The sequence below is a fragment of the Trichomycterus rosablanca genome, chromosome 17, assembly GCF_030014385.1.
Source record: "Trichomycterus rosablanca isolate fTriRos1 chromosome 17, fTriRos1.hap1, whole genome shotgun sequence".
Classification (NCBI taxonomy): Eukaryota; Metazoa; Chordata; class Actinopteri; order Siluriformes; family Trichomycteridae; genus Trichomycterus; species Trichomycterus rosablanca.
In genome coordinates, this window is record NC_086004.1 from 29,824,815 (window position 1) to 29,837,849 (window position 13,035).

At 47.2% G+C, this 13,035-nt stretch overlaps 1 protein-coding gene across 1 annotated transcript in view; it reads right to left on the minus strand.

Annotated features, from left to right (window-relative positions):
• The window catches only part of dagla (diacylglycerol lipase, alpha), a 31,017-nt gene extending 22,237 nt beyond the window's left edge, over positions 1 to 8,780 (minus strand). Inside the window, exons 1-2 of the mRNA XM_063012522.1 lie at positions 8,518 to 8,780; positions 6,468 to 6,630 (exon numbers count right to left, since the gene is read on the minus strand). The gene's annotated coding sequence lies outside the window, so the exon portion shown is untranslated. The remainder of the gene's footprint in view (positions 1 to 6,467; positions 6,631 to 8,517) is intronic.
• Between the last annotated feature and the right edge of the window lie 4,255 nt (positions 8,781 to 13,035).

A 13,035-nucleotide genomic window follows, 5' to 3' on the forward strand; every position in this document is an offset into this window, starting at 1 on the left:
GTTCCCATTAAAACAAGAGGAGGAAAATATGGGAATGGTTCCGGGTCCCGGGGAGGACGGAGCGCTCGTCCGTCGATCCGACACCGTCTTCTTTATCGGCATCACAAAAACTAACGCAGGCTCCTGTGGGGTTGCCATGGTTACCGCTCCCCGTACTCACTCCACTGGTTCCTGCAGCGAGGAGGTGATTAGACGAATCAATACACACTCACGACCATCGACACGCAGCACAGCGGAAACGCAGGTTACGTCTCCAGAAACGCACGTACCGACGCGACACAGGACGGGACGACGTTCCGGACGTGGTCCCGCGCCTCGGCTAGCTCTCCATCCTCGTGCTCCCACTCCCAACACCCGTACTGGCATGCGGAGCCAGAAAAAAACCCCAGAAACGATAAAAGCTGTCGGACTACAACCCTTCACGCGCCTCGACCCCATTCCTACACGTTTCTGTCTGGTGATCTGAATCCTGGATCCCGAAAGTAGTAAACCGAGCGCCTTAGTAAAAATAGTGGCTTAGTGGTTACAATACTGGACTAGTAATCAGAAGGTCGCTGGTTCAAGCCTCATCGCTGCCACGGTGTCACTGTTGGGCCCCTGAGCAAGGCCCTTGAATTGTACTCGGTCATAATTGTTAAGTCGCAAATGTAAACGTTCTCGGCATTTATCAGACGCTTTTACCCAAAGCGACTAACAGTACTGTGACCGTATACAGTCCAAGCAATTGAGACTTAAGGGCCTTGCTCAAGGGCCCAACAGTGGCAACCTGGCAGTGGTGGGACGCCCGACTGGCTGATAGCACCGCAAGGGATTCGAATCCTTGAACCCAGCACTAGTAGGTAAAATAGTGGCTCAGCAGTTAAGGTATTGGACTGGTAATCAGAAGGTCGCTGGGTCAAGCCCCACCACTGCCACGGTGTCACTGCTGGGCCCCTGAGCAAGGCCCTTAACCCTCAATCGCTTGAATTGTACTCAGTCATAACTGTTAAGTCACAAATGTAAATGTTAATTTACCTTTTACAGGGACCTACAGTACTGTGACAGTATACAGTCCAAGCAAGTGAAGGTTAAGGGCCTTGCCTAAGGGCCCAACAGTGGCAACCTGGCAGTGGTGGGACTTAAACCAGCGACCTTTCGATTACTAGTCCAAAACCTTAATCGCTAGGCTACAATTGCCTGTATATGAATCTGATCTGATCATGTGATGCGACCAGTGCCAACTTCTTGCTACGTATTTAGCTTGGCATCTCTCTGCACGCTGGCAGCACAGGTTGGCATTTTAGACCTCATCATGCCAACGCTGGCTAGCAGTGGCCCTCTTTTTCTTTCAATTCATTAATCACAAGTCACAAGGCCTGGTTACGCCTCTCACTTTATGATCTGGGATGCCCATCGGTGCAGTGCTATTGACCGGTCGGGCGTCCACATACACATATGGCTACGTCTGAGGAAAGGGGGGTGATCGAGCCCATGTGATTGATTGGCTGCTGCATTGAAGCCAGTCATTCCAGGGAAACTGTACCCACAGCGACCCTGACCAGAATAAAATGGTAATAAAAACATCCCAGTTTTCCCAGTTTAATGACCAAACCAAAGCAAGGGATCAAACCAGTTCAGCACTGATGAGCAAACGTGGTTCTGAGCATCTCCGGCCAATCAGCACCCAAGCTCTTCAAACTCCGGCCAATCAGCTGCGACGCGCCGATATCGATCGGTCAGTATTGATCCCTCAGAGAGAGCAACAGTGGGCTAATCAGCGTCACCAGGGTGCAAAAGTATCTGGACGCCCTTTGTTTCGGCCACAACAGTTGCTAACAGGTGTAATAAATCAATTTTGTATTTGCAGAAGCAGTTTAGGGAAGGCCCTGTGCATGAAGTAAAGCTCGACTGGAAAGCTCAGTATTCGGAAGGAATCGGAACACCGACCGGCATTTAGCAGATGCTTTTATCCAAAGCGACTTGCAGTACTGTGACAGTATGTTGTCTAAGCAATTGAGAGTTAAGGGCCTTGCTCAAGGGCCCAACAGTGGCGAGCTGGCAGTGGTGGGGCTTGAACCGGCGACCTTTCGATTACTAGTCCAGCACCTTAACCACTAAGCTATAACTACAAACACAAATACTCGTTACGTGAAATTAAATAACCTTCTGATCCCAAATCCTTCTGTAAGAGTCCAAATCAGAAAGGGGGTGAATACTTATTCACACCACTGTGTATACATCATAGGGCCTAAAGTATTTGGACACTTGTCGGACGTCTCATTTATTAAAAAATGGTATTAATATAGAGTGACCTGTGTGAGGTCTTTCAGCTAGAACAGCAGCCGCTCTCCTGAGAATCTTCTCACCAGACTTGTGGAGTGTGTCTGTGGGGATTTGTGCCCGTGTTTGCACAGCTGGGCGCTGACGTTGATGCTCCGGTTCATTCCAGAGCTTTTCTTCATGCACAGTGACAGTCATGCAGGATAGAACACAAGGGGCCTTCCCTAAACTGTTGCTGCACACACATTGAAACTGTATCGTTCCCTTTACATGATGATATCTATACTCGTATCTGTACAGCGTACACACACACACACACACACACACACACACACACACGCCTGCACGCAGCTGCAGAGCCGGAGGAGGTGCGAGGACGAGGTGGGTGGCGGCGAGAGTCGAGGACGGTACGAGAAGACGGAGAAGATGGTGGAGAAGGAACGAGAGAGAGCGGGAGATGAAGAAGACGAGAGGAACGGCGCAGGGAGAGGAGCGGCGTGGGCGTGAGTGGCACACGGTCCTCATTCTAAAAAAAGGAGACGGTGCCAGTTCAGCGCCCAAGTCTGAATCTGGATGAGTGAGATAAAAGCGCGGGGAGGAGGAGCAGCTGCCGAGCCAAAAGATGGAGGAGGAGGATGGATGAAGAACACGAGGAACACGAGGAACCGCGCTCATGTACAGAGACAGAGACTGGAAACATCTCATCTCATCTCATCAAGACTCCTCATCCTTCTCATCCTGCTTATTTTAACATCATGGACAATTTTGTGTCTCTAATTCGCCTCACTTGCACGTCTTTGGACTGTGGGAGGAAACCGGAGCTCCCGGAGGAAACCCACGCAGACACGGGGAGAACATGCAAACTCCACACAGAAAGGACAAGGACTGCCTCACCTTGCGATCGAGCCCAGGACTTTCTTGCTGTACAGCGACATTGCCACCCAACAGGTGTAATAAATCAACAGCTCTGGGAAGAACCGGAACACCAACATGAGCGCCCTGACTAAACGGGCACAAATTCCCACACACAGACATCCCTCAAAGTCTTGTGAGAAGCGTCTCAGAAGACACACTGTCTTGATAGCTCATGATCAGGCGTCCGAATACTTATGATCACTCAGTGTATGAAGAAATAGGAGCAGAGGTCGTAGAACTGGCAGAAAGAGGAACATACAGGAACACAGCGCGCCCAAACAGGATCCTACACAAAGATCACGTATCACAGAGGCCGATCGTGTCTGTGTGGGCGCCAGGGCAGGTCGACAGCTCTGTTGTGTAGGCTGGAAAGCTCAGCATTTGGAATGGATCGGAACACCGACCGATGTCAGTGCCCAGCCATACATTTACATTTACAATATATTTACCCAAAACACAGTGCTGTGACCGTATACTGTCTAAGCAATTGAGGGTTAAGGGCCTTGCTCAAGGGCCCAACAGTGAGTGACAACCTGGCAGTGGTGGGGTTTGAACCAGCAACCTTCAATCATATCATATAATCATATAAGGCTAGTGCGACCAGCATATCAACGCACACCGATTTAGATTTAATAGGACAGTCAGTTCGTCCACATACTTCTGACCACATTCCGTGACCAATCCTGAGCTCACATCCGTGCTGAAGGTGAAAATGACCGACGCTCTGTGTGACAAGCGAGAAAGCAGAAGTGGTTTCTTTCACCCTGTTAATCAGATCGATTTCGTACCCCGGTCACATGACCGCGCACGCCACGGAAACCTCTGATTCACTTCACTCCGCCCTATTTCGACATGTGTGGTCATCGGGTGTGGTCGAGCACTGGAAAGGTCACGAGCCAGACGTCAGATGCCGATCTTTAACGAGATCTAAGCAAGTCTGGGGGGTGTCTGTAGGGAGAGGGACAGTGGCTGAACCCTGGCCCTGGTAGGTGAAAAGAAGCGGTCAGAGGGGATGCATGACAGCCTTGACCCTCCTTGTATGAGGGTGGGGGCGGCAGCTCGAACTGGACACGAATGGATTGGGTAAAAAGGGGGAAAAACTCAAAAAAGAAGAAAAACTGCAGGACCATCTTTACTGCTCACAAATGGAAACATGACAGACTCTGTGGTTAAATCACAAACACTCTGCAGCTGTAATTTACTCAGTAACCAACAGAGCCTCGTCTCTACTCCGTGCATTTGAATGTTTATTTTTTTAGCGCAGAATTGCCGCCCCCCCCGCTCTGTGGCATGAGGTCCGGCCCCGGTTTGGTCCAGACGATCTGAACTGGGCGTGGAGATGTTTACAGAGTCATTAGATTAATCCCCGTAACTCGGGAGACTCGGCCCGGCGGACGCGCAATTCAGATCTGTTTACTCAGCGTGAGCCGCTGAGCTCCACCGCAGCCGGGGAATGCGACTACACGCGCAACACCAGGACCACCAGCAGCTACGACAGGTTTAAGCACGCGCTCGGGGCTCGCGCCGCTCTCGTCAGAGGAACGTTTACCTGTCAGTGTTTGGAAACGTGGAGGAGGAGGAGGAGGAGGATGAGGATGGACAAACAACAGATAGAAGTATCAGGAGACCTTTTTTGGATTAGTGAAATCAAGTGTTTTAGACGCTACAGTTCCTAACGTGATAAAATCAGTTTTATAATGATTTGGCAGCAGCAACAGTTTAGGGAAGGTCCATGACCATGTCACTGTAAATCTTAGGGGACAGTGTGGAGCAAGAATCTTTCCCTATAAAGTGACATCAGAACAGTACCACGATCCATCAGCGCTTTCCAAGCAGATGAAAATAAACTGTCCTGTATGAAGCTTTTTTAAAGATATAAAGAGCACACAAGCTGGACCCCTGAGCAATAAAAAAAACTAACACAAGCTCACAAGCTTCAGTGCTTTTAAAAGAGAGATGATGCCTTTAAGCAACTTCTTTATAAGCCAGTTCCAGCAAAGACAAACTGATCTTTGTGAACCTTTTTAAGATATAAAGAGCACACAAGCTGGACCCCTGAGCAATAAGAAAACACAAGCTCACAAGCTTACAGTTTACAGTTTTTAAAAGAGAGACGATGCCTTTAAGCATCTGGTTTAACTGTTAAATTGTTAAGAACGAGCATCTTTAAAAGCCAGTTCCCCCTAAAGACTGAATCTTTTTGAGATATAAAGAGCACACAAGCTGGACCCCTGAGCAATATGAGTACCTACAACAAGCTCACGAGCATCAGTTGTTTTTTTGCTTTATAAGCAAGTTCCAGCAAAGACAAACTGACCTGTAAGAACCTTTTTTAAAGGTATAAAAAGCTCACAAACTGGACCCCTGAGCAGTGAAAAAACCTAACACAATCTCACGAGCTTTACAGTTTTTTAAAGAGAGATGATGCCTTTAAGCATCTTCTTTATAAGCAAGTTCCAGCAAAGACAAACTGACCTGTATGAACCTTTTTTAAAGGTATAAAAAGCTCACAAGCTGGACCCCTGAGCAAAGGAAAAAATTATACATGGTCCTAACACTAAATAGATTTCTAAACTATTAAAGTGACCTGATTAAGACTAGATTGAAGCTCTGAGGTGCAGACTGCCAAGTAGATCCACAGAAAGATCCTACAGTGTATAAAAGCAGAACAGTGGTGGTCAAATGTGGCCTTAATGTTAATTATATTGTCAGAGGTTTCTGTTATTCCGTCCCTAACCTGCGTCCGCCTTGAATATTGCGATATATCGCAGGATCGAATATTGAGACACACCGAATCGAAACGCAACATTATGTTTACAGTCCGGGATCAGATTTACGATTTTCATTCGATAAACAAAACGCACTTCTGAGCCCACTCGGGTAAAATGTGCATCCATTAATCCCATCCAACATCCCAACCACAGGAAGGCCGTTAATGGTTCTGAGGCGCTGGTAGATCTGACCATCATCAATTCTTTCCCAGAATTCTGCCCGAGTGTGTTTCTATCGCACAAACACTCGGAGCTGATGCGTCATCACAACGTTCAACCAACTGTACCAAAGTGTCACACGAAATCCCCAAGTCAGAAGAGCTACCGGCCACACAAACCAGCGCCTGCTCGAACACGGCTAAGCCCGGGGGGGGGCATTAGTATGCGCCCCGTCGCCTCCCCGTCTCACGCAGCACCACGACGGCCAATGCAACGACACCTCTGAGGTTTCATCCACAGCCTGCCGTGCATGTAAAGCGCCCGGCGCACGCCCGCGACCGTCCACGCCGACAAGTTCCCCACCTGTTTTATGACGCCGTCTTCCCGACACCGTCTTCCTTGCTTCTGCTCGCTCTCCCATCCTCCGCAGGTCCGCACGGACTGCCGAGCGCGGCGTTTCGCCACCCAGAACCGGCTGCAGAGCAAACGGGTCCCTCCGAGTCCCTTTAGTGTCCCCGAAGTCCTCCTAGAGATGACAGATAATGAGAACGAGCATAGATGAACGCTCAGCTTTCAGACCACGCAAACAAATACAGTCCCAATGCCTGCCAATGCCAAGGAAGTAAAGACGCAAACAGTCCATCTGACACTATCTCCAGGGTGCTAATTAAAATAGCTTCCCAAATTTCACCCCCTGCCTGTCTTTACACGCCTGTCTTTATTCTCCAGAGGCGGTTCAGCAGAACATGCTTATAGAGCAGAACGGTCACTCTGTGTCCCCACATCTCCATGTCAAACCCCAAAATCCAACCACGACTAGACCGTCCAGCTTTGACCCCCCCCCCCCCAGACTAGTTCAAGTAGCACTCCTGTAGGATCAGGGCTAACCCTAAATCTAGTGTCCATCGAGACAAAAAGCTTCACGTCCAAAAATCCAGTCACGTTCCCAATGACCACAATACCCTTCCAAATCCACATCAAAGTAAATGGTACAAAACTAGAGCCAACCAAACTGACCAAATTTAGTCTGCCGTCTCCTAAAAGAACGGGTTGTCCGGTCCAAATCGAGGTACACTAGACCCAGTCCAGACTTTAGGTTGTCAACTAGATGTCAGACCAAATTCAGCCAACAGCACTCAGCGTCTTCCACCAAATCAAGCCCTGATAGAAAATCAGTGTCATCTATAGACGGCAGTATGACGTCCCAGTGTCCCCATCAAGACATCAGACCAAACGCAATCCCAATAGGATCCACCCCATCTATCTTTCCCCCATAAACCATTAAAACATGTTCCCCCAAAACCCCAATTATACCACATAAATTTTAGTCTATGGACAAATCTGCTAACTTGGTCTTCCAGTTAAACCTAATCCAGCTTACCATGTCTACCTAAAAAAATCTGCATCCAATCCAGTCTGCAAACAGGTTGACCACCTAAAAATCCACCTGCTGCCCAGTGTCAATACATCAGAACCAACTGCAGGTCGCTGTGCCAAGTGCCAACTATTCCCTATATCACTCCAAATCCAGTTGGAACTTAGAATAGAACCCTAAAGACCAAATCTGCCCCTAACCAAAAAATCTGACCAATTACAGACTTCTGGATTTCAAGTGGACACCCAAGACAGATCACCAAGGGCAAGACCAAACCATCACGGGTGTGTTTCCATGGGTGGCATCAAAAGCCCCAAAACCCAGTACATGTGTACAGTCCTATCCCCAGTGCCCCCTAAAAACAGACTGACGCATTAAAATCGGACCAAGTCCAGCCTGCTGCCCACTGTTAATAAATCAGAACCAACTGTGGGTCGCTGTGCCAAGTGCCAACTATCCCCCCCATATCATTTTAAAATCAAGTAGGAACTTGGAAGATTAGAATCGTGAAGACCAAATCTGCCCCTAACTAAAAAATCTGACCAATTACAGACTTCTGGATTTCAAGTGGACACCCAAGGACAAGACCAAACCACCACGGGTGTGTTTCCATGTGTACTGTGCAGTCCAACCCCCAGTGTTCCCCTAAAAAACAGGGTGATGCATGCAAATCGGACCAAATTCTGCCCCCTGAGTACCCTTGACAACAGGTTGGCTGCAGGTCAGGCTGTATCCTGCCCTGTTCCCTCAATGTTCCACCAAATCCTGGTCCAGATGAACAAAACATAACGTTCAAATCTATTTAAAAACAACCAACACACAAATAAAATAATAATCAGACCTGGTCCTGCAAGCGTTCTACAAAAATCCCAAACGTGTGCGTACAAACATACCCCCCGACCAGGAGATCTGATTAAATCGTGCCCCCCCCCCCCCCCCCCCCCAATTAAAAGCAGGAGAAGATCTGAAGATCCAGAACCAGAGCTGAACCCGTCCCCGATTTCAGTGCTCCAAAAATAACAGGTTGTCCGTTAGTACCCCGGTTTAAAGAGCGCAGCAGGTCCGGATTTGCCCTCCAGCTGCTTCCATTTAACACGGATGTCCCCGGTTATCGGTGCCTCCGCTCCCGCTGCGTGCCCGTTAGATCCGTGCAGCCGCTGACAGGAGCCCCGCGGCCGGGCAGAACCGTGCCAGTGAGCGCTGGGTGGGGACGCTCTCTTTCTCCTCTCCTGGTACCGAGCACCGAGCGGATCCGCTCTCGGTAAAGCGAGTGATGGATGGATTTGTACCTTCTAGCCTCACATCCCTCTCTCCGCCAACACGGGCGTTGTTGCTATTCACACGAACGGACCCGCAAGAGTCGCGGTGCCCCGGTGCGCCTGGTACGCAGGTGGCGTAACGATGGGCTACGTGTGAAACCGCATACTAGCGTACTGCATACTAATGTGCCCACCTAGTACGAACCGCATTCAAATGTAGCGCTGAGCATCGAACGGCGCACTAGTCTGCTAGGTAGTACGCTGATATAGTGCGTATTGAAGCGGCACCCTATTTAGTATGGTAGTATGCAGGTTTAAACGGAGCAGCTGCCGGGTTGCCAGATTGTCATTAATCATACCTACAAGGGTAAAAGCTTAGATCACACGTTATATTTACAGCATTGGACAGATGTTTTTATCTAAAGCAACTTACAGTATTGTGACAGTATACAATCTAAGCAATTGAGGGTTAAGGGCCTTGCTCAAGGGCCCAACAGCAGCAACCTAGCAGTGGTGGGACTTGATTAGATAGATAGATAGATAGATAGATAGATAGATAGATAGATAGATAGATAGATAGATAGATAGATAGATAGATAGATAGATAGATAGATAGATAGATAGATACTTTATTGATCCCGAAGGTAATGAAAGCCCCAGTAGCATAATACAACAAATAATAAACAGTTCAAAACAAAACAAAAGCAAACAGAATAACTGAGTAGTTCTTGTATTCTACATAAAATGAATAACTTGTAACTGTAATGATGCATGAGGTATAATTTCAGTGTAAGGATTGAATAGTTATTAAATAGAAAAGTGACGTGACAATATTGCACAATGAGGCCAATGTAGCCATATATACATATACATACAAATATATACACATATAAATACATATACATACATATACACATATGCAAATACATACACATATATCAGAATCAGAATCAGAATCGGGCTTTATTGGCCAAGTATGCTCACACATACAAGGAATTTGTTTTTGGTTACACAGATGCTTGCAGTGCACGAAAAAATACAGTAAAGACAATCTTATTCACACAGCTCACTCTCTCTCTAACACACACATTCATACCTGTAAACATAGAAAACATTGTAAACATTTAGCATGTGCAATTTACATTTTAATTTTAAAAAGGTGCAGTTTTGTGCAATATAAAAACTATAGAAAATATAAAAAATATATAAATATGAAATGGAAGTAAAGGTGAAAATCCTGTGTATGCCATTACATAAATGAAATAGGTAGTTTTTGATGTGCAAGTGTCCCGAGTATTAACAGTACAGTAGTGTTCAATTGTTCATGAGCGTAATGGAGTTTGGACATGCATGTGCATACAAGTGTGAGCTCTGAGACAGCAGCCTGTCACTAAACATGCAGTTTGTTTGTTTATTAGGATTTTAACGTCATGTTTTACACTTTTGGTTACATTCGTGACAGGAACGGTAGTTACTCATTACACAAGATTCATCAGTTCACAAGGTTTTATCGAACACAGTCATGGACAATTTAGTATCTCCAATTCACCTCACTTGCACGTCTTTGTACTGTGGGAGGAAACCGGATCACCCGGAGGAAACCCACATGGACACAGGGAGAACATGCAAACCACACACAGAAAGGACCCGGACCTCCCCAACTAAGGATCAAACCCAGGACCTTCTTGCTGTGAGGTGACAGTGCTACACACTTAGCCATATTACTAGTCCAGTACTTTAACCACTAGGCTACAACTATCCATTACGTTAGTATGTGGATAAGCCTGACATGTGTGCAATCCTACCCCCTAAAAATAGGTTGACGCATGGATATTGGTTCAAATCCCTCCCCCTGGGTACACTTAACAACAGGTTGGCTGCAGATCAGGCCGTATCCTGCCTTGTTCCCTAAATGTTCAAACCAGATGATTAAAAGAGCGCCTTTATTTGTCCGCGTATCCCAGGATGTTTGGAAGCTGGGGTCAGGCATTGTACGGCGCCCCTGGCACAGACAGGGTTTATGGCCTTGCTCAAGTACCCAACACTGGCTGCGTGGCAGAGGCCAGATATGCATAGATTTGTTGTTTTAATTGATAAAACCTATCCTGTTCAGGGTTGCAGTGGGTACAATTCACCGGGCAAAGGGTAGAAAACATTTTGGACAGATTGTCAGTCCGTCACAGGGCAAAACACACACACACACACACACACACACACACACAAACACATACACATACCTAGGGCAATTTTAGTACCTCCAATTATGCAAGTCTTAATACTGTGGGAGGAAATCGGTGGACCCAGACCGCTCTACATGGGAATCAAACCCAGGACCTTCTTGCTGTGAGGCAACAGTGCTACCCACCAAGCCACCGTACCACCCTAACGGTGCTAATATGAAGTTGTTGTTGTTAGAAAGCTGATGCGTTCAGCTATGTATCTATATGTGTGTCACATATAGTCAACCCAACCAAGTATCCTTTATCCTCTGCTATGCAGCCACTGTTGGGTCCTTGAGCGAGGCCCTTAACCCTGTCTGCTCCAGGGGCGCCGTACAATGGCTGACCTGCTTCCAAACAAACTGGGATATGCAAAGCAAGAATTTCATTGTACTGTACGTCTGTTTATGTATATATGACAAATAAAGGTTCTCTATTCCGGGCGGCATGGTGGCTTAGTGGGCGGCACTGTCGCCTCATAGCAAGAAGGTCCAGGGTTCGATCCCCAGGAGGGGCGGTCCGGGTCCTTTCTGTGCGGAGTTTGCATGTTCTCCCCGTGTCCGCGTGGGTTTCCTCTGGGTGCTCCGGTTTCCTCCCACAGTCCAAAAACATGCCACCAGGCTAACTGGAAACACTGAATTGTCCTAAAAATACCCGGCCACTAGATGCACAAACCAGTGCATTGTAGTGCCGGTCACAAGCCCGGATGAATAGGGAGGGTCGTGTCAGGAAGGGCATCCGGCGTAAAAACTGTGCCAAATCACGCCGGCGACCCCTAACGGGAAGAAGCCGGAAATGCCGACCCCAACGGGACAAAGGCTGAGGAACAAGGAGAAGAAGAAAGGTTCTCTATTCCATCCTCAAGCTGTACTGCATTTTTCAAACCCGCAGCTACAATCGCGAGGAGCTCCCGTCAATCTGGCAACCCTCCCTCGCATTACAAGTGCTTCTTTCATTGTTGCGCAGATTGCGTAAGTCACTGCGCCACGGTGCTTCTCTAATGGTGACGAGTGTCAGAGAACTCGGGCTGTGTCTCAATCCCCAATGACGTCTTCGTGCTAACACAGTGGACTTGCTTCTATGGAACGGTCGGTGTTTTATACCCTATGTAGTGCACTGTGTAGGTAGTATGGAGATATTTGGGATTAAACCCGACACTGGTGCGTCATTTCCTGAAGGATAAGGCACTTAAATTAGCGGGGTGTGTATCAGCCCTCAGGCGGCGAAATCTCAAACACACATCCAGAACCTGAGGGGTGAAAAGAAGACTCATGAAATACACAAGCACTCACAATCAGGGTTATTTTACATCATATTTAATAAACTTCTGGATTCATACATTTGTAATGAATATAAAACATGTATTTCTTTTTTATTTTAACTTTTTAAGGTGGTACAACTACACACTACAAGTGTATCTTCGGTTTTAAGAGAGGTCTTCAACTTTGTGATGGGTCAAAGTCAGATTTATTTGTAAAGCGCTTGTTACAATAGACATCGTCTCAAACTGTAATGCAACTTTACAGAATCCAGAACCAACAGACCAAAAAACCCTGTTGAATACAGGAAGGAACCTTAAGAGGAACCAGACTCAGCAGGAACCTCCGCCCTCCTTGGGTGGCCTGGAGGATCATTTAAATAAATATAATTTACACAGATCATACATACACACAATTAAATTCAACTAAAAGTTATAACCAGCAAAAAATAATCAGAGTTCTTTATTATTCAGTCCAGTCTGTGATGAAGTCCGTAGTCTCCGTCACACCTAGCGGGAGCAGCATCGTTGGTGCAGCAGTCTCGACCTGCAGGATTCAATCTCGGGTGGGTGAACAGGTTCCCGTCAGAACCACCTCGGGGTAAAGAACAGAAAATGTAGTTAAAATGTGATGTGAAATCATTAAGAGTAAAAAGTCAGACTCCGGCACACCTAATTATGACATCATAACTAAAATGGAGAGTGAGCAGGTAACACGGTCATGAAGGCTTTCACAGGACGTCAGCGTCCACCTCCCCTACCATCATCAAACCTGAGTGATCGGATGAGAGAGGCAGAACGACAGCAACCCAACATCCAT